We start from the raw sequence: 27,915 nt of genomic DNA, 5'->3' as shown, positions 1-27,915 counted from the left end.
AATAAAAGCCCATTGACAGATTGAGCTCATAATGCATACACTAATTTATACATGATATGATTTCAGGTGATGCATAATGTGTGCTTGTCAATAAAAATATGAATTTAAAAAATTAAACAGTTTCTCTTAAAATGCAGCTATTTTAGCATTGCTCTTTACATTATACCTAACATATATAAGGGTTTTTGACTCACACAAATGGTCCACAGTTTTAGTAAATGTCTGTTTTTTCCCAGTAAACCATATTCTTAATACAAATGTTAGCACTCAGTACTGCTTTTTATTTTTATTTTTTATTTGTAACTTTTAAGTTCAGGGGCACATGTGCAGGTTTGTTACATAGGTAAGCTTGTGTCATGGGAGCTTGTTGTACAGATTATTTCATCATCCAGGTATTAAGCCTATTATTCATTAGTTATTTTTTCTGATTCTCTCCCTCCTCCCACCTCTACCCTCAGATAAGTCCCAGTGTCTTTTGTTCCTTTCCATGTGTCCATGTGTTCTCATCATTTAGCTCCCACTTACAAGTGAGAATATGCAGTATTTGTTTTTCTGTTCCTGTGTTACTTTGCTAAGGATAATGGCCTTCACCTCCAATCAGGTTCCTGCAAAGGGCATGATCTCATTCTTTTTTATGGCTGCCTAGGATTTCATGGTGTATATGTACCACACTTTCTTTATTCAGGCTATTATTGATGGGCATTTAGGTTGATTCCGTGTCTTTGCAATTGTGAATAGTGCTGCAGTGAACATACACGTGCATTTGTCTTTATAATAGAATGATTTATATTCCTTCGGGTAATAGTAATGAGATAGCTGGGTCAAATGGTATTTCTGCTTTTAGTTCTTTGAGGAAGCACCACACTGTTTTCCACAATAGCTGAACTAATTTACACTCCCACCAACAGTGTATAAGGGTCTTTTTCTCTGCAACTGTGCCAGCATTTGTTACTTTTTGACTTTTTGATAATAGCCATTCTGACTGGTGTGAGATGGTATGTCATTGTGGTTTTCATTTGCATTTCTCTAATGATCAGTTATGTTGAGCATTTTGAAATATGATTTTTGGTTGCATGGATGTTTTCTTTTGAAAAGTGTCAGTTCATTTCCTTTGCCCACTTTTTAATGGAGTTGTGTTTTGGTTTTTTTTTCTTGTAAATTTTTAAAGTTCCTTATAGATGCTGGATATTAGACCTTTGCCAGGTGCATAGTTTGCAACAGTTTTCTCCCATTCTGTAGGTTGTCTGTTCCTCTGTTGATATTTTTCTTTTCTGTGTAGAAGCTCTTTAGTTTAATTAAATCCCATTTGCCAATTTTGCTTTTGTTGAAATTGCTTTTGGCGCCTTTGTCATGAATTCTTGGCCCATTTCCATGTCCTGAATGATACTGCCTAGGTTGTCTTCTGGGGTTTTTATAGTTTTGGGTTTTGCATTTAAGTGTTCTATCCATCTTAAGTTAATTTTTGTGCATGATGTAAGGAAGGGGTCCAATTTTAATCTTCTGCAAACGGCTAGCTGGTTATCCCAGTAACATTTATTAAATAGGGAATCTTTTCCCCATTGCTTGTGGGGTTTTGTTGTTGTTGTTGTTGTTGTGATATAGTCTCACTCTGTTGCCTAGACTGGAGTGCAGTGGCATCCATTGCTTATTTTTATCAGGTTTGTCAAAGATCAAATAGTTGTATAGTTGTAGGTGTGCAGCCTTATTTCTAGGTTTTCTATTCTGTTCCATTGGTATATGTGTCTGTTCCAATACCATGCTGTTTTGGTTATTGTAGCCCTGTAGTATAGTTTGAAGTTGGGTAGCATGATGCCTCCAGCTTTGTTCTTTTTGCATGGGATTGCCTTGGCTATTCAGGCTATTTTTTGGGTCTATATGAATTTTAAAATAGTTTTCTCTAGTTCTGTGAAGCATCTCATTGGTAGTTTAATAGAAATAGCATTGAATCTATAAATTGTTTTTGGGCAGTATGGCCATTTTTGCAATATTGATTTTTTTTCTATCTTAAGCATGGAATGTTTTTCCATTTGTTTGTGTTGTCTAATTTTTTGAGCAGCAGTTTATAGTTCTCCTTGTAGAGATCTTTCACCTTCCTAGTTAGCTGTATTTCTAGGAATGTTACTCTTTTTTGTAGCAGCTGTGAGTGGGATTGTGTTCTTTATTTGGCTCTCGGCTTGGCTGTTGTTGGTATATGGCAATGTTAGTTATATTCACACGTTAATTTTGTATCCTGAGACTTTACTGAAGTTGTTTGTCAGCATAGGGAGATTTTGGGGCGAGACTGTGGGATTTGTTAAGTATAAGATCATGTCATCTGCAAACAGGTATAGTTTGACTTCCTGTCTTCCTATTTGCATGCCCATTATTTTTTTCTCTTGCCTGATTGCCCTGGCCAGGACTTCCATTACTATGTTGAATAGGAGTGGTGAGAGAAGCCATCCTTGTCTTGTGCCAGTTTTCAAGGGGAATGCTTCGAGCTTTTGCCCATTCAGTGTGATATTGGCTGTGGGTTTCTTGTATATGGCTCTTATTATTTTGAGGTATGTTCCTTCAATATCTAGTTTATTGAGAGTTTTAATCATGAAGGATTGTTGAATTTTATTGAAGGCCTTTTCTGCATCTATTGAGATAATCATGTTGTTTTTGTCTATAGTTCTGTTTATGTGATAGATCACATTTATTGATTTCCATATGTTAAACTAAACTTGCATCCCGGGGATAAAGCCTACTTGATCATGGTGGATAAGCTTTTTGATGTGCTGCTGGATTCAGTTTGCCAGTATTTTGTTGAGGCTGAGGTTTTTGCATTGATGTTCATCAAAAATATCAGCCTGAAGTTTTCTTCTTTTGTTCTGCCTCTGCCAGGTTTTGGTATCAGGATGACGCTGGCTTCAGAGAATGTGTTAGGGAGCAGTCCTTTCTCCTCAAGTTTTTGGAAGAGTTTCAGCAGGAATGGAACCAGTTGTTCTTTGTACATCTGGTAGAATTCAGCTGTTAATTTGTCTTGTGCTGCTTTTTGGTTGGGAAGATATTACTCAATTTCAGAGCTCACTATTTGTCTGTTCAGAGTTTGAATTTATTCCTAGTTCAGTCTGGGGAGGGTGTGTGTTTCCAGGAATTTATCCATTTCCTCTAGATTTTCTAGTTTATGTGCATAGAGGCATACATAATATTTTCTAATGGTTGGTTGTATTTCTGTGGCATCAGTGGTAATATCCCCCTTGTCGTTTTCTATTGTATTTATTTGAATCTTCTCTCTTTTTTACTTTATTAGGCTAGCTCATGGTCTATTTTATTAATTAAAAAGAAAACGCCTCCAGGATTTGCTGATCTTTTGAATTGTTTTTCATGTCTCAGATTTCTTCAGTTCAGCTCTGATTTTGGTTATGTCTTGCCTTCTGCTAGCTTTGAGATTTGTACTTGGTTCTCTAGTCATTTTAGTTGTGATGTTAGATTGTTAATTTGATATCTGTCTAACTTTTTGATGTTGGCATTTAGTGTTAATAATTTTCCGTCTTAGCACTGCCTTAGCTGTGTCTTAGAGATTCTGGTATGTTGTATCTTTATTCTCATTAGTTTCAAAGAACTTCCTGACTTCCGCCTTAATTTTATTATTTGCCCAAAAGTCATTCAGAAGCAGATTATTAAATTTCCATGTAATTATATGGTTTTGAGTGAATTTCTTAGTCTTGATTTTTAGTTTGATTGTGTTGTGGTCTGAGAGATTGTTATGATTTCGGTTGTTTTGCATTTCCTAAGGAATGTCTTTCTTCTGATTATGTGATTGATTTTACAGTATGTGCCATGTGGCTATGAGAAGAATATGTATTTTGTTGGTTTTGGGTGTACAGTTCTGTGGATATCTATCAGGTCCATGTGATCCAGTGCTGAGTTCAAGTCCTGAATATCTTTGTTTATTTTCTTTCTCAATGATCTAATACTGTCAGTGGGGTATTAAAGCCCCTACTGTTACTGTGTGGGAGTCTAAATTTCTTTGAAGGTCTCTAAGAACTTGCTTTATGTATCTGTGTGCTTCTGTGCTGGGTGCATGTATATTTAGGATAGTTATATATTCTTATTGAATTGAATCTTTTACTATTATGTAGTGCCCTTCTTTGTCTTTTTTGATCTTTGTTGGTTTAAAATCTGTTTTGTCAGAAGCTAGGATTGCAATCCTTGCTTTTTTTTCTGTGTTTTATTTGCTTGGTAGATTTTCCTCCATCCCTTTATTTTTAGCCTACATGTATCATTGTGTGTGAGATGGGTCTCTTGAAGACAGCGTACCAGTGGGTCTTGGTTCTTTATCTATCTTGCCATTCTATGTCTTTTTATTGGGGCATTTAGTCCATTTCCATTGAAGGTTAGTATTAAAATGTATGGTTTTGATCCTGCCATCATGATGGTAGCTGTTTATTTTGCAGACTTGTTTGTGTGGTTACTTTATAGTGTCACTGGTCTGTGTACTTCAGTGTGTTTTTGTAGTGGCTGGTAACAGTCTTTTCTCTCCATATTAAGTGCTTTTTTCAGGAGTTTTTGTAAGGCAGATCTGGTGGTAATAAATTCCCTCAGCATTTGCTTGTCTTAAAAGGATCTTCTTATTTCTTTTTTGCTTGTGAATCTTAGTTTGGCCGAATATGAAATTCTGGGATGGAATTTCTTTTCTTTAAGAATGTCGAATATTGGTCCCCAATCTCTTCCGGCTTGTAAGGTTTCTGTTGAGAGGTCCACTTTTAGTCTGATGGGCTTCCTTTTGTAGGTTACCTGACCTTTCTCTCCAGCTGTCTTTAACATTTTTCCTTTTATTTCAACCTCAGAGAATCTGATGATTATGTATCTTAAAGATGATCTTGTTTTGATGTGTCTTACTGGTGCTTTCTGCATTTTTTGAATTTGAATGTTGGCCTCTCTAGCTAGGTTGGGAAAGTTCTCATGGATGACATCCTGAAATACGTTTTCCAACTTGCTTTCATTCTCCCCATTTCCTTCAGGGACACCAATGAGTCTTAGATTCATTCTCTTTACATAACATGATGTATCTTGGATGTCTTATTTGTTCCTTTTAATTCTTTTTTTTTTTTTTTTAACACTTGTCTGATTGTCTTATTTTAGAAAGTCAGTCTTCAAGCACTGAGATTCTTTTCTCCATTTGGTGTATTCTGCTGTTAATACTTGTCATTGCATTACAAAATTCTTGGAATGGGTTTTTTAGTTCTATCATATCAGTTATGTTCTTTTCTATACTGGCTATTTTGTCTGTCAGCTCTTGCAGTGTTTTGTCATGATTTTTAGCTTTCTTGCATTAGGTTTCAATGTATGCCCGTAGCTCAGATGATCTTCATTTATATCCGTATTCTGAATCCTATTTCTGTCATTTCAGCGATCTCAGCTTGGTTCAGAACCCTTCCTGGAGAGGTGACACAGCCGTTTGGAGGAAAGAAAGCACTCTAGCTTTTTGGGCATTCAGGGTTCTTGCACTGATTCTTTCTCATCTTTGTTGGTTTATCTACCTTCAATCTTTGAGGTAGCTGACCTTTGGATGCGCTTTCTTCTTCTTCTTCTTCTTTTATTGTATTTGATTGCCTTGAGAATTTGATTGTGGTAAAATGTGGATTCAGCCAACTGGTTTTGTTTCTGGCAGATTTTAGGGGGCCAGCACTCAGTTCCCAAATCTTGGACTTTGTGCTCTCTGGGAGACTTGTGTTGAACCTTGTTTGTTTTCTGGCTCCTGGAGGTTTGGAATCCACTGCACTGTGTGTATGGTGGGGGGTGAGGTGCAGCAGCTGCAGCAGAGTGCTAGTGGGTGCTGGGGTGCTTGCCGTGCTACAGGCATTCATTGGAATGGTGAAGGCAATACAGCAGGGGGTTAGGAGTGGCGGGAGTCCCTGTTGCAGAGTGTGTGTGCCATTGTGCTGGAGGTGGTGTTGGGTTAGGGCCAGGGTGCTGGTTGTGCAGGTCTGGGTGCCTAATCTGTGCCCTACAAGCAGGAGTGATTGCTCAGGGGAGAACCCGCTGTTCTCTGTGCAGTGTTAGTGCAAGGGTGGGGCGCTAGTGTGGGTAGGGCTTGCTGGCTCTATGCCTGCCAAGGCTGAATCTGCAATGGTGGTTGGTGGGGGGTCCACCAGCACAGGTGGACAATGAAAGTAAAACCTGCCTATATAGACATGCACCAGCAAAGTGATGTGGGAAGTTACCATGGCCCTGGGGGAAGCTGCAGTATGAGGAGGGAACAGACAGGCTTGTGCGTGGTCATAGGGGTCATCTCGCTGGAGCTCTTCACCAGTCGGGCATAGTGCATCAGTGCAAAAGCTACAGTGTGGGCCCCTAGGACACCCAAGACTGCCCTGCAAGCAGACATGGCCAGGCTGGGGCCCCAGGATAGGCCAGCAGACCAAGGGATACTCAGGTCAGACCAGCGCCATCTGATAGGCAAGACAGCCCTGTGGAGATCAGATCTGACAGTTCCCCTGGCCTGCTAAAGTCTACTGGAGTAAGTTGAGCCTGTGGGGATGGTTGTCCAAGTCCACACTTCACTACAGATGCTTCTTTATCAAACCCTTTGGGCTCTGCATCAGCTGGTTTGCTATCTCTACCAAGTAGGGGTTGCAGCTCTAAGGGACAGCAGCTCTCCCTGCTAACTCAAGTATCTCTGGTGGCCGAGGGGTCTCTTCCTGCTCGGGGTTCCAGAGGCCTATGAGAGTGGGTTGTTTCTTGATAGTTCAACTCGTTCTTCTGGAGCTGTTGTGCTCCAAAAGTGAGTCCCGGTGTACAGTCGCCCCATGCATTGTTTCCAGCTTTCTGCCGCTTCAGACCAGCTTCTATGTCTTCCCTCTGTTCACTCTCAGCGCCTTTCCTCTGAAGATCTGTTAAAAGCATACCTGTCATCTCAGTCCCTCGGTGAGAGCTGTTCTACCTGGCTGCGTCTAGTTGGCTATCTTACCCTCCCCTGCTGCTTTTTAAAATAAAGCAAAATTGACTTTCATTAGTCATACTTTCACCTTTAATATTAAAGCAAATGCTATAAAATTGAAGTTATTCAAACCTAAATATTTTTGACAGAAATTATATCCATACTTCTGGAAAAGCTGTTAATGTCCTGATACACAGTGAATTTTTGTTATCATTACTTTTGATGCCTTTATGAAACTAAGGGCTTCCTTGAGTCTCTAATCTTTCTGTCAAGAACATTAACATCATTCTTTTATGAGGAATGAAAGTACATTATAAGTTATCTAACTTCTAAGTCTATTTAGGCCAAAAATTACCACAAAAGGCCGGGCACGGTGGCTCATGCCTGTAATCTCAGCACTTTGGGAGGCTGAGGCAGGCGGATCACCTGAGGTCAGGAGTTCTAGACCAGCCTGACCAACATGGAGAAACCCTGTCTCTACTAAAAATACAAAATTAGCCAGGTGTGGTGGTGCATGTCTGTAATCCCAGCTACTTGGGAGGCTGAGGCAGGAGAATTGCTTGAAACCGGGAAGTGGAGGTTGTGGTGAGCTGAGATCGCGCCTTTGCACTTCAGCCTCAAGAACGAAACTCCCTCTCAAAAAAAAAAAAAAAATTTACCACAGAAAATTGATAAATTAATATTGTAAGAGTGATAAATTTAAAGTATGGACTTCTGTATAAAGATCATGTACAATTTTCATTGGATAATTTTCAAAGTCTTCAATATGAATACTGAAATGAAAAAGGTTTAATAAATATGAAGAAAAGGAGGAAAAAGAATAGAAAATGTAGTATGGTTTCTTAGAAATATAAAATCCTTATAGAGATTTATTTATAATTTGTATTCTGTCAATTGCTAAGAAAAGTATTAGGGCTTGTCATTAAAATTATATTGAAGTATATTATACATATATAAATATACATAAGTTATAAGTATATAGCTTGATAAATGTTACAAAATTCTGCAACATAACTAGCCCTTAGTTCCAGAAGGAGAGCATTAAAAAGAGGAATAAAGAAAGGAAAGAAGGAAGGGAGGAAGGAAGGAAAGGAAGGAAGGAAGGAAGGAAAAAAAGAAAGGAAAAATTAAAGGAAACATGGATTACTAGAAATCTAGATGCCCTATTGTAGTTTCTGCCTATCCACCAAGTGCAAACATTACCCTGATTTCTAAAACCATGAAGTAGTTTTGTCTGTTTATGAACTTTATGGTCATAAAATGGGTACTGTTTATGATTGGCTTCATTCACTCAACATTCTAAGTGGCACATTGCTTCTTTTTCATCCATAATCTAATCTATCTATACTTGTTGCTGTATTGTATTCCATTGTATAAAATCAACTTGTTTTGTTGATAAAATTTTGATTGTGTCTAGTTTGGGACTATTATGAATACTCTTGCTTTGAACTTTTTAGTGCATGTCTTTGGTGCCAAGGTAGTCACATTTCTGTATGCTAGAGACCTAGAAAAAGTGCTAGATTAGAGATTATGCATATGTTCAGCTTTAGTATGTACTGCCAAATGGTTTTCTAATGTGGTCCTTACAATGTACATTTCCGCCAGCAGTGCATGAGAGTTTCATTTGTTCTACATCTTGGCAAACATTTGATATGTTTTCTTTTTTCATTTTAATTATCTTGGTGGCTATGTAACTGAACTGCATTGAGATATAATTTGCATTTCCTTGATAACTAATAAAGTTGATGTCATTTTATATGTTTAATGGCCATCTGAAGGTAATTTTTCTCAAGTATCAGTTTAAGACTTTTGCATTGTTATATTGCATTGTCTACCTTTTTCTTATTAATTTACAAATACTCTATACATTCTGGATACAAGTATATCGTCAGATATATACACACACACGCGCGAATATCTTCTTCCACTCTAGTTTTTTATTTTCTTAATTTTGATAATAATAATTTCTTAAATTGAATGTAGTCACACGTCAATTTTTCTTTTTCTGGTTATTTTTGTTAATTAATTTGTTATTATGTATGTATATATGTGTGTATGAGATAGGGTTTTACTCTTTCACCCTTGGTGAAGTGCATTGACATTGTCATAGCTGACTATAGCCTCAAACTTCTGGACTTAAGCCATCCTTCCATCTCAGCTTCCCAGGTAGCTAGGACCACAGGGGCATGCCACCTGCCCAGCTAATTTTTTTTTTTTTTTCGTAGAGACGCGTTCTCACTATGTTGCCCAGGCTGGTCTTGAACTCCTTCCCTCAAGTGATTCTTCTGCCTAATCCTCCCAAAGTTCTTAGATTACAGGGTATGAGCCACCACATCTGGTCCTGGTTTCTATTTTTAAAAGTTTTGCCAGTTATAATACATATGTCTCTCTTATGTTTTCTTCTAAGAGCTTTATAATTTTAACTTTTGCATTCAGAGCTACAATCATCTATAGTCAATTTATGTGTGTGGCCTGAGATAAGAATCAAGATCTTTTCTGTGTGTGTATGTGTGTGTGTGTGTGAATGTCCAATAGGCTTGGCACCACTAGTGCCAGTATAAGACATTATTTACTTACTGCACTGTCAACTTTGTCATTAATAAGTTGGTCATATATATTTTGTAAAAGTAGTTTTTAAAAGTATATTTTAGTTGAAGGTTAATTGGCAATTTCTGATAGGTAATGTCTCTAGTTTTGTTTGTTCTGTTTATATTGCATTCTGGCTTTCTTACTTAGAAACCTAAAGCACTGGGACTGCCACTATAATAGCCTCCCTGTTAAGATTTTTAAACACTTGTTTTTATTTATTTTACATATTATGTATCTATTGTTCTGACTCTTTAAAGTTGGGTCTATTATTTCTAAGTTCTATTGGTAACCTTTACATCTAATAACTGTTCACAGCACACCTGATGTCTTATTTCATGTGTGATTCAGTAGACATCCAGGCAACAAGTATTACATTTATGAACCCCTACTATTAATTCTTTCTTTTCTATAATGATAACTTTGCAACAATTCAATGGGTCCATTTTAGAAAATTTCCTTTTTTTTTTTTGAGACAGTCTTGCCTTGTCTCCCAGGCTGGAGTGCAGTGGCACAATCACAGCTCCCTGCAACGTCCACCTCCCAGGTTCAAGCAATTCTCATACCTCAGCCTCCCAAGTAGCTGGGATTACAGGCAATTCCACTTTCGATTTAACTTTGTCAGAAGTTCCTTGACCACTCTCAGAATTGATGACTCACTAGAAAAACTAAAAACACTTAGAAAAACTGTTACATTTATGGCTACAATTTATTAAATAGAAAAGATACAGATTATATTTAGGAAAAAAAATAGGAGGTAGGAAAGCTTTCAAAGGAGACCGAGTGCCTGCCTCCAGTTGTCCTGTCACAGTGGAGTCACACAAGCAGTACCTAATTTTCCCAGTCATAATGTGACATGTGCAAAGTTTTGCCAAGTAGAGAAACCAACCAGAGTCTTGGTGTCCAGAGTATTTTGTTGGGATTCTATTGCATAGGCGTGCAGTGGGCATATGATTGGCTGTAGGTACTCAATCACCATTTCTACTGTAGAGGTCAAACTAATACAGCATGGCCCAGAGACCCATGCATACAAAAACAAGAGATTCACTTCCACTTACACGGTTAGAATCCTATATATCTTGTTGCCCAAGACCTCAAGTGAGCTAAGACAATCTTTCTTATCAGGTAGAATTTTCCAGGGGTGTGGAGGTTACCTTCTAGGGGCAAGTCTAGAGCCATTTCTGAAGACCTTTAAAATGTACATGGTTGGGGAAGTCCACACCAATTGAATTAACATTTTGCTGCAGAGCTTTATACTGTCATTGGTGCAGGATATTTTATATTGAATTATTTGTTCATTTGTCACAAGGCCTAAAGCAGTCAACAGCTCACTGTTGAATGAATACATGATTTCCAGGTACCTTTTCTCAGGCATGGAAATATTCAAGGCTCAAATAGGAAAATCAATGACTACCTTGGTGATGCAAGAACTTCCTTAAACTAACCGTTTATCCACTCTCCAGTCAAACCATTAATATTTAAAATATGCAGAAATAAGCAAATGCGACTATTAATTGAGATGAGCTAACAACTGAGAATTCTGAAAAAAACTACAGCTAGATATTTACCTTGCTCTGTCTCCAGCTAAGGCTGATCACTTTTGGCTGTCCATGCGTGAGGAACACTATTTACAAATTACATGTCAAACATGTTAAAAAATATTCCATGATACTTGTTAAAGCATAATGAGAAACACTTTATTCAGAATAATAAGACGGGTATAGACACCACTGCAGTAAGATTTTGTAGTTGGGGAGAAAGATTGTGCTCAACCCTAAATACAGACAGTATGGGTAAGTAAGAACTTATAGCCAAGGAGCAGGCTAAGGGTTGATGGATGAAAACTTACTAAGAGGAAACAAGGATGAGGGGTATTCTGGTTAAAGTGACCAAACCAATTCTTGCTGGGGACAGCCAGGGTGATCAGACTTGTGGGATGGTGGACAGTGAGAAACCTTATGAAACATTGAGGCTGATCAGATATTAAGGATGAAGTGTTCTTGCTAAACTGACTTTTCAAGGTAATTTGCTACAACTGAATTTTACAAGAAAGTTTATAGATGGGCCTAGAGTAAGGTACAGAAGTCTGACAACAGCAATAACAGAACAGGAGTCACTCTGAGAGAGACTTGAAACTAGGACCTAGAATTTGAATTACTTGCTTGATAAAGAAGACACAAATTTTTTCTATTATGTTTTACTTGAAAATGTGATTTAAGACTGTAGAGTAGTAGAAGATGAGAAAAGGAGTCAGAGCCTGCATCCATGACAAGGAGATGGCCAGTTTATCTTTTTCTGTCTAGATCTGTTATGTTAAACATGGGCTCGTGGACATCTGAGCTGAATATGCATGGTCAGTGGAGCAAAACTATTGCAGGTGCCAAAGGTAGCACAGCTGAAAACACAGGTATCTTTGGGTAAATTTACTCCCAATTAAGTAGGAAAAAATGAATTAAAGTAATACATATCTATGAACCTTAAATGGCTAATAAGTGAATATATAAATTAATTTTGTGGAGAAATCAGGCAAACTGAGAAAGTATACATTAAACAGAAAATGTTAGAAATAGAAAACAAAATGCTCAAAGATCTTGGCCGGGCACGGTGGCGCACACCTGCAATCCCAGCACTTTGGGAAGCTGAGGTGGGCAGATCACTAGGTCAAGAGATCGAGACCATCCTGGCCAACGTGTTGAAACCCCATCTCTACTAAAAATTCAAAAATTAGCTGGATGTGGTGGCACACGCCTTTAGTCTCAGCTACTCAGGAGGCTGAGGCAAGAGAATCGCTTGAACCTGGGAGGTGGTGGTTGCAGTGAGCTGAGATCACACCACTGCACTCCAACCTGGTGACAGAGTGAGATTCAGTCTCAAAAAAAAAAAAAAAGTGTATTCTCTAGACATTTAAAAAATCCTCTCTCAAATCTAGAGCCAACAACTAATGAAACATAGGTATCAGTGACCACCTAAGACAAAGAATAGAGCTTTAAAAATAAACTGAAATGATCACTAAATAAGTTACCACAACTCACAGCAAACAGCCACAAAGCATAGGGAGGGAGGAGAATTTGATTTCCAGATTTACTACAGTATAGTATTCAACATGTCCACTTTTCAACAATAAAAAATGATGAGCCAAGCAAGATGATGTGCACTACAGGTCCCAGATACTCAGGAGGCTGAGATGGAAGAATTGTTTAAGCCTAGGCATTTCAGTGCCCTATGATTGAGTCTGTGAGTAACCACTGTACTGCAGACTGGGCAACATAGGAAGACCCCATCTCTAAAAAATAAAATAAATAAGCAAATAAAAAAATAGTCATTCAAATGAACAACAAAATATTAATCACAGGAAAATACTAATTAATTAACAGAAACTCTCTTAGGAAGCACAGATGTAATATTTATTAAACTAAGCCTTTAAATAAACTTTCATAAGCACATTTTAAAAGCCAAAAGAAAAATCAACAAAAAGTAAAGCCAAGTGAGTAAAACAGTGTTCCACCAAAAAGATCAGTAAACAAATAGGGATTTTAAAAAAGTCAACCGAATAGAAATTCTAGGACAAAAGTATACTAACTGAAATAAAAAATTTACTAGAGGGCTTTAACGGAGCACTTGAGCAAGCAGATAAAAGAATTGATAAACTTAAAAATAAGTAATTAAGAGTCTGCTAAAAAGTAAACACAAAAGAAAAAGGTAATGCAGAAATTTAGAAACAAAACTTTCAGAATCTCTGATTATCACCAACATTTAAACTCTGCTTGCAAGCACCACTCCCTCTGTGGTTCTGTGTGGTGTCCAAGGTGTTTCTTCCTTGGCATGTGAGAATATGTAGTTAATAAGCTAAAGTCAGTTTTACCAGTGCCAGGCATCATGTGTTTGGTCATATTCTTAACCCTAACAGTCAATTTTTCCCTCATCAAGGTGGTGATCAGGAGGTAGATGAAACAAAGCATTCCCTAATTACTGTGGGGCAGGAATGTAAGGGAGAACTCCATTTACAGTCTCCCTGAATGCAAAGCCCATGGGAGTGGGGTGATAGGCTGCACCTAAATGGCAGGATGAGAATGGAAGACAGAGCCCTGTTCAGTATTTGCCTTGACAGTGCATTCAATTCAATTTGGGTTGGGAGAAGCTAGGCCTCAGTATTGCAGGGTGAGGATGAAAGAGTTCTGCTCCTAGTTTTTGTAACACTAGCACTGTGGGAAGAGAAGTGTTTTGTCTTACTTGTGTGTGATGTTTGCCAGAATATGAAAAAGTGTCGTCAAGTAATCACTTTCTGCATAGGCCATCTTTATCCCATGCTTCTTTGGCTAGAGAGAGCATGTTAGATTTTTTTTTTATTATTATTTTTCAGTTGCCTTTTCCAGGTTACTGTGTTCTCTGCTACTGAACCAGGATATATAGGAGGCAAAACAAAACAAAACAAAAGACATACCCAGGGCAGTAGCCGTTAAACCACTCCTGCTGTTCCAAGTTAGTCTGCCTTCTTTTCTGTATTTTCAGTCTTTAGACTGATGCTTTATAAGTTTTTACAAGCCCATTGCTATAATTTTTGAGAATAGAATAGAGTTTGCTTATCCCATCTTGTCTAGAACCAAAAGTTTCAACTTTTGGTGTTTCAAGAACATTTTGAGATATTTAAATCCATTTTATCTTGTGTTTCCTGCATTAAGCAGTAGCCCGTCAGTTCTTATACCTTCTAAACTGCTGCAGACTCTTGAAATTTTGGGTATCATCACTGCATTTACAAAGTGCATGATGCAGCCAAAGATGTTAGGGGAAGTTATGGGTAAAATTTGGAGCTTCTCCTCCATGCCTTCTTATCTAGAACATCTCTCTACATTTTAGCCACTGTGGAAACCCTGAAATTCACTCTTTCCTTTTTTTTTTTCCCCAAGATTTAAAAAAAAATTCAGGGGTACATGTGCAGATTGTGTAGGTTTGTTACATAGATGTGTGCCATAGTGGTTTACTGCACAGATCATCCCATTACCTAGGTATTAAGCCCAGCATCCATTAGCTATTCTTTCCGATGTTCTCCCTCCCCCCAACCCCCCAACAGGTGCCCAGTGTGTGTTGTTCCCCCAACATGTTCATGTTTTCTCATCAGTTAGCTCCCACTTATAAGTGAGAACTTGCAGTGTTTGGTTTTCTGTTTCTACATTAGTTTGCTGAGAATAATGGTTTCCAACTCCATCCATGTCCCTGCAAAGGACATGATCTCATTCCTTTTTATGGCTGCATAGTATTCCATGGTGGGCATGTACCATATTTTCTTTATCCAGTCTATCATTGATGGGCATTTAGGTTGATTCTATGACTTTGCTATTGTAAATATTACTACAATGAACATACATGTGCATGTATCTTTATAAAAGAATGATTTATATTCTTTTGGGTGTACATCTGGTAATGGGATTGTTGAGTCAAGTGGTATTTCTGCCCCTGGGTCTTTGAGGAATCGCCACACTGTCTTCCACAATGGTTGAACTAATTACACTCCCACCAACAGTGTAAAAGTGCTTCTTTTTCTCCACAACCTCACCAGCATCTGTTGTTTTTTTACTTTTTTTTTTTTTTTGAAACACAGTCTCACTCTGTCACCACGCTGGAATATAATGGCATGATGTCAACTCAATGCAACCTCCACCTCCTGTGTTCAAGCGATTTTCATGCCTCAACCTCCTGAGTAGCTGGGATTACATGGTGGCATGCACCACCATGCCCAGCTATTTTTTCTATTTTTTTAATAGAAGCAGGGTTTCACTGTGTTGGTCAGGCTGGTCTGGAACTCCTGGCCTCAAGTGATCCACCTGCCTCGGCCTCCCAAAGTGCTGGGATTACAGGTGTAAGCCACTGCCCCCAGACTGTTTTTTGACTTTTTAATAGCCATTCTGATTGGCATGAGATGGTATCTCACTGTGGTTTTGATTTGCATTTTTCTAATGATCAGTGACGTTAAGCATTTTTTTCATATGTTTATTGGCTGCATGTATGTCTTCTTTTGAGAAATGTCTGTTCATGTCCTTTGCCCGCTTTTTAATGGGGTTGTTTTTTTCTTGTAGATTTGTTTACATTCCTTGTAGACTCTGAATATTGGACCTTTGTCAGATGGATAGATTTCAAAAATTTTCTCCCATTCTGTAGGTTGTCTGTTCACTCTGATGATCATTTCTTTTGCTGTGCAGAAGCTCTTTAGTTTAATTAGATCCCATTTGCCAATTTTTGCTTTTGTTGCAATTGCTTTTGGCATTTTCATCATGAAAACTTTGCCTGTGCCTATGTCCTGAATGGTACTACCTAGATTTTCTTCTAGGGTTTTTATAGTTTTGGGTTTTACAAATGTAAAATCTTTAATCCATCTTGAGTTAATTTTTATATATGGTGTAAGGAAGGGATCCAGTTTCAACTTTCTGCATATGGCTAGCCAGTTATCTTAGCCCCATTTATTAAATAGGGAATCCTTTCCCCATTGCTTGATTTTGTTAGGTTTGTTGAGGATCAAATGGCTGTGTAGCAGGACGAGCCACAGACAAAACTCCTCAGACACCGAGTTAAAGAAGGAAGAGGTTTATTCGGCTGAGAGCATTGGCAAGACTCCTGTCTCAAGAGCCGAGCTCCCCGAGTGACCATTTCCTGTCCCTTTTAAGGGCTCACAACTCGAAGGGGGTTGTGATCAATTGAGAGGGTTGTGATCAATTGAGCAAGCCAGGGGTACGTGACTGGGGACTGCATGCACCAGTAATCAGAATGAAACATAACAGGACAGGGATTTTACAGTGCTCTTCCATACAATGTCTGGAATCTATGGATAACATAACCGGTTAGGTCAGGGGTCGGTCTTTAACTACCAGGCCCAGAGCATGGGGCCAGGCTTTCTGCCTGTGGATTTCATTTCTGCCTTTTAGTTTTTACTTCTTCTTTCTTTGGAGGCAGAAATTGGGCATAAGACAATATGAGGGGCAGTCTCCTCCCTTATTCCCCCCCTTTGAGACTCTCACTCATTTTATTAATGGGAGTTCTCACTTTTGTCTTTACCATTTGTGTCTTCCTGCATGACAGATTGATAGTGATTTACTGTAGTACACTTGTGCTGAAGCATTCTGGTGAGCTAGAGTAGCGATGAAACCTTTTACCATTTGAATGAGTACAGGTAGTAAATAAGGGATCAGTAAGCAGGTTCCTATTACTACTATAATTTTTATTATAAGAGTTTTAAATCCTCCTAGCACTGGGAACCATTTTTAAACATGGCCTCAGGTTCAGATCCATGCCACACTTGTACAGGCACATGTGCCAGTTTCATCATGTCTTTAACTATATCTTCGATTACTTGCCCTTGATCATCTATGTGCAGGCAGCAATTGGTAAGGTTAAATTTTCTACAGACTTCTCTTTCAGCTGCTAGCAAGTAGTCGAGAGTCAATTTATTTTGATAGATAGCATTTCTCGTCAGAGTTTCTTGCCGGGCCAGAACAGTCAAGGTTTTACCGGTTTTATTAGTGATGATCTCCAAGACAGCTTGTAACCGCATGATTTGGTTGAGCATGTAAATGGGGGTCCAGTATCCCCACGAGCCGTCTTGTGTCCAAGTGGCAGGCCCATAGTATTGTATAATTTTTTCAGGAGGCCGTTTATCATCTTTTTAATTATCCATGGCTATGCTTCTCTTTTCGTGGGAAGCATAGACAGGGAAGCCCAGGAGTTCGCCTGTTTTTATGGGCAGTAGAAAGAAAGATGGTTTAATAGTGCCAATAACACAACTACCTGTCCACTGGTCAGGCAGCTTAGTGTAGGCTCTATGTCCACATATCCAGTTTAGCCCAGTGGGGGCCGTCCAGTCTCTGGAATTCTGGGTAGGCCTAAACGGTCTGCAGCTTTGGAAATTTACTGTGTGTCGTTTGAACTCCACCACGTAGTCTTCCTACAGGAAGGGTGAACTCCTTCCCCACTCTTGCTATACAGTATTGCCTAATGATTGAGGCTTTTAGGACCTAGAAGTGATCAGGGTGATTCTTTTGGGCTGGGAATTCATTCAGGAACTGGGTCTGTAGGTACTAATTCTCAGGCTTCCTATGGCCATTGATCTTCTATTACAGTTCCTCCACATACATAACATGAAGTGACATTGAGAGACTGGGCTACATGCTCGGCTAATTGCAAAAACAAATTTCTTGTTTTTCTTGGAATTTTTGGTACTGGCACATTTAGTTTATCATAAAAGGTTTGAAATACTGGCTCAGGAGAGCGTTTATAATATGAACTTTTTCTCAAACCACGATATTTACTTGAAGATCCAGTCCAGCTCCATCAATTTTTAGGGTTACACGTTCCACTTTTTTCTAATGAGGATTAAGGGGGTTGGTTATAACTAGTTCTAAGGGGTTACACTGACCACTGGTACAGGAAGGGCCACTTTTCCTTTGCTGAAGGTGGACAGGATTTTTTCATTTTTTTAAATTTAAGTAGCCTAAATGACACAAGACCAGTATCTACATTTATTTTCTCACAGTCCTAATTCATGATAAATGTACTTATTTTCTGCCATATAGCCTCTTTCCTAATTAAGAGAACCACATCCTATTTTTAACTTATTAATGACAGCACAGGCATCAAATTTTAAGGTGACTTGTTTGGGCACCTCTTTTTTTTCTGTTTTGGCTCACACTTTACTCGTATCGTTTATGAGCCCCCACCAGTCTTCAGTTCTTAATCTTATTTTAAAAACTATGGTCATGGGAGGCTCAGATGGGTCATAACACACATCAGGTTGGTCATTCCCTGGGCTACATACCTTGTATAGAATAACATTATACAAACAAGTTCTTTTTAGAGTTCCAGTACACTTATAATAACCATAAAATAATAGGACTGTAGCAACCTTTTGTCCTACCTCAGTGACTTGATGTATACACTGGGAATAGCCCTCAGTCTGAGGAAGGTCAGTTGAAGTCCTTACTGTACAAGTCCAAATTTTAAGGAAAATGAGTCCTGTGATGAGTTTCCTCCTGCTTCAGCCATGCGTGGACCAGTCAGCTTTCGGGTGTGACTGGAGCAGGGCTTGTCGTCTTCTTCAGAGTCACTTTGCAGGGGTTGGCGAAGCTGCTCCCATCCACGTACAGCTCCCAATCTACTGATGTTTAAGGATGGTCACAAAGGTTGGGCCCACTAGAATAAACTGAATCCATTACCTCTACATAGTTACGTTCAACTGGGCTCTCTGATACTGGGAGCAAGGTGGCAGGGTTTAGGGTGTTGTAAACTTCAATGGTTATGCGGGGATTTTCACAGAGCAAGCTTTGGTATCTAGTTAGTCTAGCATTCATTAGCTAATGATGTCCTTTGGTATTGATTAAAGTCACCGCAGCATGGGGGAAGTTTATGTGTAGGTTTTCCCTAAGAGTTAGCTTATCTGCTTCTTGTGCTAACAGGGCCGTTGCTGCTAGGGCCCTTAGACATGGGGGCCAGCCTTTGGAAACCCTATCTAGTTGTTTTGAGAGATAGGCCACTGGCCTTGGCCAGGGCTCTACAGTCTGGGTTAAAACTTCGAGTGCCATTTTTCTTTTTCTGACATAGTGTGTAAAGGGATTTGTCAGGTCAGGTAGCCCCAGGGCTGGGGCCGACATGAGTTTTTCTTTAACTCATGAAAAGCTTGTTGCTGTTGGTTGTGATAGATGTAATTTATCTAATCTACATTTTTATTAACTGCCACCCACTAACATATTGACTTAAATCCTGTAGCTATTTGATTTCAAGCTTTAAATTGATCTGGTATTCTTTGTGGGGCTCCAATTGCATCTAAATAGATGTGAGAGTCAAAAGGCCTATAAGGGGCTTCTCTCACTTTACAATGTCTTATTTCTTCTCCCTCTGGTTGATGAAATGCCAGGGTGAAAGGGATAGCCAAATGGACTAAAGCACAAGTGCCACTCCAGTTATTCAGCAGAGTGCCCAGTAAAGGTCCACCACAATACCACCACACATCCACTCGGGGATGAACAAGGGCTGACTGATTGATAAGCTCTTGAAATTTCTTAAGCTCATTGTATCCCTTTAGGTCTCCAAGGAATGCTAAGTGTTCTCCTTGTCGTGAGAGACACAAAGTGAACTTAGTGTTGGGAGACGGAAGCTGGATGGCCCTCGGGTCCTGACCTGCAGGGTGCCGGACTTTGGGATACAGCAGAGAGAGCTTGGCATGACTTATTACTCCAGGCTGTAGAATCCTGGAAAAGAGCTACCATGCAGCCTACGCCTGGTCAACTGGAGGACCACCTTAGTGGAAGGGGGACAATCTGGGCCTCTGGCCTGCCATGTGCACAAGTATAACAATTGCTTTTGTTTAATGTGCAGATGGAATATTTGATCCATTTTAACCAGGCATTTGCATCTTGGTATCCTGTCTTTATTGCTAAAGTTTGTTTTAAGTCTTTGACTTCTATGACCCTGCAGTAAAATGAATGTATGATTTTAGGAAATTACAAAAACTGGTTAGGGCAGTCCATCCTTGCTCTTTAGTGGTCCACAGAAGATTGGACCAACAATGGCATGAAAGCTCTACATTGGGGGCAAGACTCCTGGTTGGCACTGGGGTCTTTATCGAAATCTCCCTGGGTTAAATGGTCCTAGTTTACTAATGCCCAGTCTGAGGAGAGTCAGGAGGGACAGAAGTACTTTTCTGAAGTAGAAAGCTGTTTTTGACTTGGCAAGTCTCCACAGGGTATAACAAGGCAAACATTAAATGCAATAGTTTGAGGCAAAATTGACTTGGTTATGTTAATAACTAGATGGTCAGCAATAGAACGAGGAAAGAAGAAAGAGTAATAGAATAGGCGAAAAGAGTTACATTTTTCTTAGCTTTAGTTTGGTAGGGTTTTCCCCTGGGACTATGGCCCACGACTCTGGAGGGGGTGGCGCTTTCTTGACCCGGGTGTTATGAGTCCATCCCCTTTTTTTTTTGCTGTACGAACAGCAGTCTTGATGGTTAGCAGCACAAGGTAGGGTACTTCCCAGGCTGGCTCGAGTTTCTCTTCTTTCCACCCTTTGATGAGAACGTGAGCTTCAGACTGGTGCTGATTTACTGGAAATTCTAGGGGTGGTACATGTGCTAAAAGACTTAGTTTTTGAGGGAAAGGAAAGTGGAAAATAAATGAAGTATATAATTTTTAAGAAATTGACCTTTTGTTTTAAATGTGGGGACCTTGGCAGTGGACTTTATAGTCCTAAGTGCCTTTTTACTGAGAAATTTCCTTTAGCACCTATTTTTATTAGTTTTTAAACCAAAGAAAGCCAAATACCATTTTACATTTAACAATGCTTTTTGTATGATTTTTATGCCAGATAAGCTAAATTTTACCTTTATATTAGTGTGTTATTAATGTTAAACCTAATTTTAATAAAACCTTATAGACATATTTATCCAGTTGTTAATGTTTGACCATAAGGTAAGATTTTATAGACTCTTTTTAACCTTTCATAATTTTTGTTAAAGAGCAGGTTGGTGCTTTAAGAAAAACCTATGCTTTTTTTTTTTAATGTCCAGTTTATAGAAAAACTGGATGATACCTCTTTAGCCAATGTTTACACACAGAATTTTCTTTCCAATTAACATTTTAAAACTTGATTAAACCTTTAAAACAAAGTATACGTATTTTTAACCTTTTAATATAGGTAAAAATTTATATTCTTATGCCTCCTTATAATTCTTTTACCAGAGGTATATTTTACTTTCCTTATACACCTTGCACATAAACTTTTTTTATAACATTTTTCTCTTTCACGACTTTTGCAGACAATTCTTCAACATGCCTTAACTTTCTGACTTATTACAAATATTTATTTCTTTAAACAACCAGTTAATTTATTTCAGGACAAGAGTTTACCATATAATACTTTTTTTTTTTTATACTTTAGGTTTTATGGTACAATTCCACCCCCCCTTTTTTCCTTAGGTTACTTCTGAACTGGTGAGGTGTGCTCACAATGAGGTTTCCTCTAAATTTTTTTTTTTTTTTTTTTACTTTTTTCTGTTAGCAAAGCAGTTGCCGCTACAGATTGAATGCATTTGGGCCATCCGCGGGTTACTGGGTTAAGGACTTTTGATAGGAAGGCCTCAGTGCTTTCGGGATACGCCCTTGTTTACAGTGACAACAAAGTGGTATTGGAGTGTTATGGGGTTATGGAGAATACCTTCAATTATCAATTAGAGGTTTTAAATTTACCTTGGCTTTTAAAGGCATAGGGTACGCTGTTTTTTTTTCTTAACTACTTGTATATATCTCTCTTTCTCTCTTTGACTTTGTCTCTCTCTCTTCGACTTTCCTTTTGCCTCTGTCTCTTCCTCTGTCTTCTCTGTCTCTCTCTCCCTGCCTCGCTTATGCTGCAGTTCTCTCAACCACTGTGGAGAGATCTAAAACCAGCTGTAACCAAGCGTCTATGTATGGGAACTGTTCTGGGTGCCCTGGCTTTACAGGTTACCTTGTGCCATACCTTTGAAACAAGGGACCTATCCAGGCTTCCTTCTGATGGCCAATCCACCTCTAATGCTGGCCAGTCTATTTTACACAAAGTTTTATGTTTTCCTGGTGTCATAGTACTCCATAGTCTCCTTTAAATCCTTTTTTGAAATTTTTCAACATAGTTCCTGGTAGGGTGGGCTTATTTGTGCTTGACCCATGCTTCTTCGAGACAAAACACCACGCTCACAGCACACACACACCACAGAAACAACAGGTAAAAAGGGCACACACACACGCTTTTGCAGTTTACACCAAACCAAAATCAAAACCAAAATCAGAGTATCCAGAAATCCAAGCCAGGTCAAAACCAAAACCAAAGTATCAAACAATCCAAGTCAAGTCAAAAACAAAAACCAGAGTGCTGGTACAGGCACACTGTGGGTGATCAGGCCGTGCTTCCACTCAAATGGAGTAGGCAAGTTCCCAAGACCAGTCCTCTCAAGCAATTTAAACCAAGTCAAAACCAAAACCAAAGTGCAGATAAAGGCACGCCGTGGGTGATCAGGCCGGGCTTCCACTCAAATGGGAGTGGGCAAGTTCCTAAGACCGGTCTGGTCAAGCAATTCAACCAAGTCAAAACCAAAACCAAACTAAAGTGCTGATAAAGGCATGCCGTGGGTGATCAGGCCATGCTTTCACTCAGATGGAGTGGGCAAGTTCCCAAGACCGGTCCGGTCAAGCAGTTCAAACCAAGTCAAAACGAAAACCAAAACTAAACCAATGTGCCGATAAAGGCATGCTGTGGGTGATCAAGCCACGCTTCCACTCAAATGGAGTGGGCAAGTTCTCAAGACTAGTCTTACCAAGTTTTAGATGTCCGGACTCCAAGTACCAGTTCCTTTCCGGTGTTCAGCCACTGCATTGATCTTCCATGGGAGCCTGCCACACACTGCTCTGGCGAGGCATCCCACTGGGGCAAATGCCTACCTGGGAGCACTCTCAGGATCCGCGTCACTCGGGCTGGTCGGAGTCCCCCGCGGGGATGTTCCATAGGGCAGGCTTAAGCCGCCTAAGGAGCTGCCGCAGCCATCCGCCAATCACCTCGCTTCCTGGTCAGGGAACCAAGAAATGTAGCAGGATGAGCCTCAGACAAAACTCCTTAGACACCAATTTAAAGAAGGAAGAGGTTTATTCAGCCAGGAGCATTGGCAAGACTCCTTTCTCAAGAGCGAGCTCCCCGAGTGAGCAATTCCTGTCCCTTTTAAGGGCTCACCGGTAATCAGAACGAAACATAACAGGACAGGGATTTTTACAATGCTCTTCCATACAATGTTTGGAATCTATAGATAACATAACCGGTTAGGTCAGGGGTCGATCTTTAATTACCACGCCCAGAGTCTGGCGCCGGGCTGTCTGCCTGTGGATTTCATTTCTGCATTTTAGTTTTTACTTCTTCTTTCTTTGGAGGCAGAAATTGGGCATAAGACAATATGAGGGGTGGTCTCCTCCCTTAGCTGTAGCAGTCTTATTTCTGCTGAATTGTTTACTAGGAATGTTAAATTAATAATTCATTTTTCATTTTACATTTTTATACAATCAGGTAACATGAAATATAACGATGTACAATTTTGCCTGTTACAAAGGGTGTGCTAAATATAGTGGTATATGCACTGTATGCACAGAATATATTGGCATGACAGCAGGCTGAATAAATAGCTATTTTACTTAATAAAAATAAAAAAATTACAAAATAAGGAATATCAAACACAAAGTCCAAATTCAACAGCACATAATAAAAGTTTTTTCTAAAATCCAGTTTTCTCTTTGAATTCCTAAAATTAATATCCTTCTGAAAACATCTACTGTATTTAGACATAATTAACTAAGATATGACCGAAATTAAAGAATAAAATTCTCCTACCACTTCATTGAGAAAATCCTGCCTCATCCTGATTACTGGTGCCAGTGATAAGCTTTGTTTCTATAGATTATAGATTAACTAAAAGTATTCCTTATTGGAAACAAAGGGGTGGGCCGAAATGGATGGGTTTGGCTAGTTATCTGCAGCAGGAACATGTCCTTAAGGCACAGATCACTCATGCTGTTGTTTGTGGTTTAAGAATGCATTTAAGCAGTTTTCCGCCCTGGGTGGGCCAGGTGTTTCTTACCCTCTTTCCAGTAAACCCACAACCTTCCAGCGTAGGCATCATAGCCATCACGAACATGTCACTGTGCTGTAGAGATTTTGTTTTTGGCCAGTTTTAGGGCCAGTTTATGGCCAGATTTTGGGGGGCCTGTTCCCAACATAAAACTTAGTATAAAACATGCATTTTAGAATCTTTAGCTATCAAGTTCAAAAAGTACCAGTGTCTATTTAAAATAATTCCTCTCCCAAGCCAAAGTGTAATCAAAATTAATTCAAATGACATAACACATTCTAATGCTAAAAAATATTCATTATTATTGAAGTGGAGGTGAATCCTAGAGCTTTGGGGCTTTCTCATGCTGCAAATGGCTGTTTCTCTGGTTCACTCAGAGCAGCATATGACAGCATCCAAGGATGACACTAAGCTCAGTAAAGGGCAAGACTGCTGGTACCCAGCTCTGACCCCTCAGTGAAGCATGGCTACTGTGTCCACAATATAGGATGTGTGAGGATCAAAGGCACACTATTCTGCTAGCTAAAGAGATAGCAAACCAGCTCCATAACCCTAAAAGCTCCTTCCCCAGGTAAATAAAAGTATACAAGGGGAAAAAATTAAAATACGCTTCTCTACAGAGTAAGGGTTTTGAAATATTAATGTAATCCCTCCTTCAAAAATTTTAACATTCATGGCCCTTTCACACAGTGGCGTCTGTGTGGCTACTGAATAGTCCAGGAATAATTCTAAACACAAGAAAATTCATGGATTTTAGTAAATATGTTGTAGTTTTCAGTTGAAATTTCCTCAGACATTGCACTTTCTTTATAAGGGAATCCTGATTTTTCTTAATGTTATTGTGAGTCAGGACTTGAACTAGCAGCCTTCTTTTTCTTCTTCTTACTATGTTTCTTATGCTTCTTTTTCTTTTTTGTTTTTTCTGTTGCTTTTTCTCGTTTTTCACTGCTTTTCTTCTTTTTTGCTTGTACCTCCCCAATATACTGTGATTCTGACAAGGACTCGGATGATAAAGGTTTATCTTAAGAATTTGTCGTTCTCTTTTTGCTGAGTCCTTTAATGTCCTTTTCTTTCTCAGTTGCATCTTTTGATGTCTTTTTCTTTTTTAAACTATCCTTACTGTCTGATTCAGTTTATGACATGGAGCTTTCAGAAGATTTATGTGAACGGTTCTTTTTCTTTCTCTGTTTTCCTTGTTTCTTATCCTCATCTTCACAATCAGAAGAACTGCTGGAAGAATTAGAGCTTGTTGAAGAAGAAGATGAATACCTACCAGATTTATTCTTTTCTTTTTTTTTTTTTTGATGAGCTCTCACTTCCACTTAACAATTTCTCCCTGTGTTTTTCTAGTTCTTTCTTCCAGTTCTCATTCATTTTTTCTTCAAATTCAGCCAAAGCCTTGGAGCCTTTCTTTTCTCCTCTTCTAGTTGCTCTTTTACTTCTTCCCAGGTAGGACTTGATTGATTCAAATAATCCTGTATTGTTGGCCCTGAAGACTGGATTGGACCCCTTGATCTTGCCATTGCTATTAGGTTCATATAGGCCAGGATGTAGAACATCTTCCTTCAGTTCTAGAATCAGTTTCTTGTTCAAATAACCTTTGTTAAATTTAACTGGTTTCAGGTTTTTGTTTTTGTTTTTAACAATATTGATCACATTCTAATTCCCTTGGTATCATGTCATAATTTTGGCAGTACCACGCGATTGTCCCGCTTCCCCATGGTGCTGGGCTGAGTGCACAGTTGCACGCCGAGGGAAACCAGGCCGGAGAGAAGGCCGAAGTGGGCCCACCGCAGGTCCTCCTGCCGCCTCCCCCTATAATTTTCTTTTAAATACTGTATGTAATTAGGTGAAATTTTATCATTGAAAGCAACAGATATCTAAATTAATTCAGAATGACTGAGTTATACTTCTTTTTTTTTAAGTTTGGAGGCACTTTAGTGTGTTTATAATATTTTAAGATTGATTAAAATTATGTCATAAAATATGAGATTATTTTACATTTTGTATTAATTAGATTTTAGATTACTATGAAGACCATTTAGTTTTATTATGCCATAGTAGTTGCTATTAGAGAATTTTTTTTTCCTGGCTACCATATAATATCTGAAAATAGAACTTTCTGCTGTTTATCAAATCTTTGAAGAATTAATAAACACCATACATGAATGTTGCTTTAATATTCAGTGTGATTTTATATACCTTCTTAAAAATAAATTCAGCTTTATTATTTTTTCTTTTTTTTTATTTCAAGTGCAGGGGTACCTGTGCAGGTTTGTTATATAGGTAAACTCATGTAATGGGGGTTGGTTGGTTTACAGATTATTTCATGACCCAGGTACTAAGCTTAGTACGCATTAGTTATTTTTCTGATTTCTCTCCATCCTTTTGCTGTCTACCCTCTGGTAGGCACCCCATGTCTGTTGTTCCCCTCTATGTGTCCATGTGTTCTCATTTAGCTCCCCCTTAGGGAAATGCAATATTTGGTTTTCTGTTCCTGCATTAGTAGCTAATAATAATGGCCTCCTGCTCCACCCATGCTTCTGTGAAGGACATGATCTCATTTTTTTTTTGTGGCTGCATAGTATTACATGGCATATATACCTAATTTTCTTAACCAGTCTACCATTTATGGGCATTTAGGTTGATTCCATGTCTTTGCTGTTGTAAATAGTGCTCAATGAGCACATGTGTGCGTGTGTCTTTATGATAGAATGATTTATATTTCTTTGGGTATTTACCCATAATGGGATTGCTGGGTCAAATGGCAGTTCTGTTTTTCAGTCTTTGTGAAATCACCACACTGTGTTCCACAATGTTTGAACAAATTTACACTCCCACCAACAGTGTATAAGCGTTTTGTTTTGTTATTTTCTGACTTTTTAGTAATAGCCATTCCAACTGGTGTGAGATGATATCTCATTGTGGTTTTGATTTGCATTTCTCTAATGATCAGTTATGTTGAGCTTTTTAAAAATGATTGTTGGCTGCACGTATATCTTTTTTTTGAAAAGTGTTCTTGTCCTTTGCCCACTTTTTAATGGAGTTGTTTTTTTCTTGTAGATTTGTTTAAGTTCCATATAGATTTTGAATATGAGACCTTTGTCAGATACATAGTTTGCAGAAATTCTCTCCCATTCTGTATGTTGTCTGTTTACTCTGTCAGTAGTATCTTTTGCTGTACAGAAGTTCTTTAGTTTAATTAGACACCATTTGCTAGTTTTTCCTTTCATCGTAATTGCTTTTGGCATCTTCGTCATGAAATCTTTGCCTGTCTGTATGTCCAGGATGGTATTGCCTAGGTTGTATACCAGGGTTTAGTTATGGATTTTACGTTTAAGTCTTTGATTCATCTTGAGTTTTGTGTATGGTGTAAGGAAGGGGTCCAGTTTCAATCTTCCACGTATGGCTAGCCAGTTCTCCCAGCACCATTTATTAAATTGGAAGTTCTTTATTCATTGCATTTTTTTTAAGTTTTGTCAAAGATCAGATGGTTGTAGGTGTCTGGGCTCTCTATGCTGTTTCATGTGTCTATGTTTCTGTTTTTGTATCAGTACCATGCCACTTTGGTTACTGTAGCCCTGTAGTATAGTATAGTCGGGTAGTGTGGTACTTCCAGCATTGTTATTTTTGCTTTGGATTTTCATGGCTATTCAGTCTTTTTTAAAAAAAAGTTCTGTGAAGAATGTCATTGCTAGTTTGTTAGGAATAGCATTGAATCTGTAAATTGCTTCGGGCAGTATGGCCATTTTAATAATACTGATTTTTTAAATGCATGACCTTAGAATTTTTAAAATTTGTT

General features: G+C 38.7%; 1 protein-coding gene and 1 pseudogene across 1 annotated transcript in view; one reads left to right on the top strand and one right to left on the bottom strand.

Annotated features, from left to right (window-relative positions):
• The window catches only part of ZNF678 (zinc finger protein 678), a 96,678-nt gene that overhangs the window by 10,623 nt on the left and 58,140 nt on the right, over positions 1–27,915 (top strand).
• LOC129021762 (protein FAM133B-like) lies at positions 24,895–25,651 on the bottom strand (annotated as a pseudogene).

This window comes from Pongo pygmaeus, chromosome 1 (genome assembly GCF_028885625.2).
Source record: "Pongo pygmaeus isolate AG05252 chromosome 1, NHGRI_mPonPyg2-v2.0_pri, whole genome shotgun sequence".
NCBI classification, from domain to species: domain Eukaryota; kingdom Metazoa; phylum Chordata; class Mammalia; order Primates; family Hominidae; genus Pongo; species Pongo pygmaeus.
This window is presented reverse-complemented; position numbering and strand designations above follow the sequence as displayed.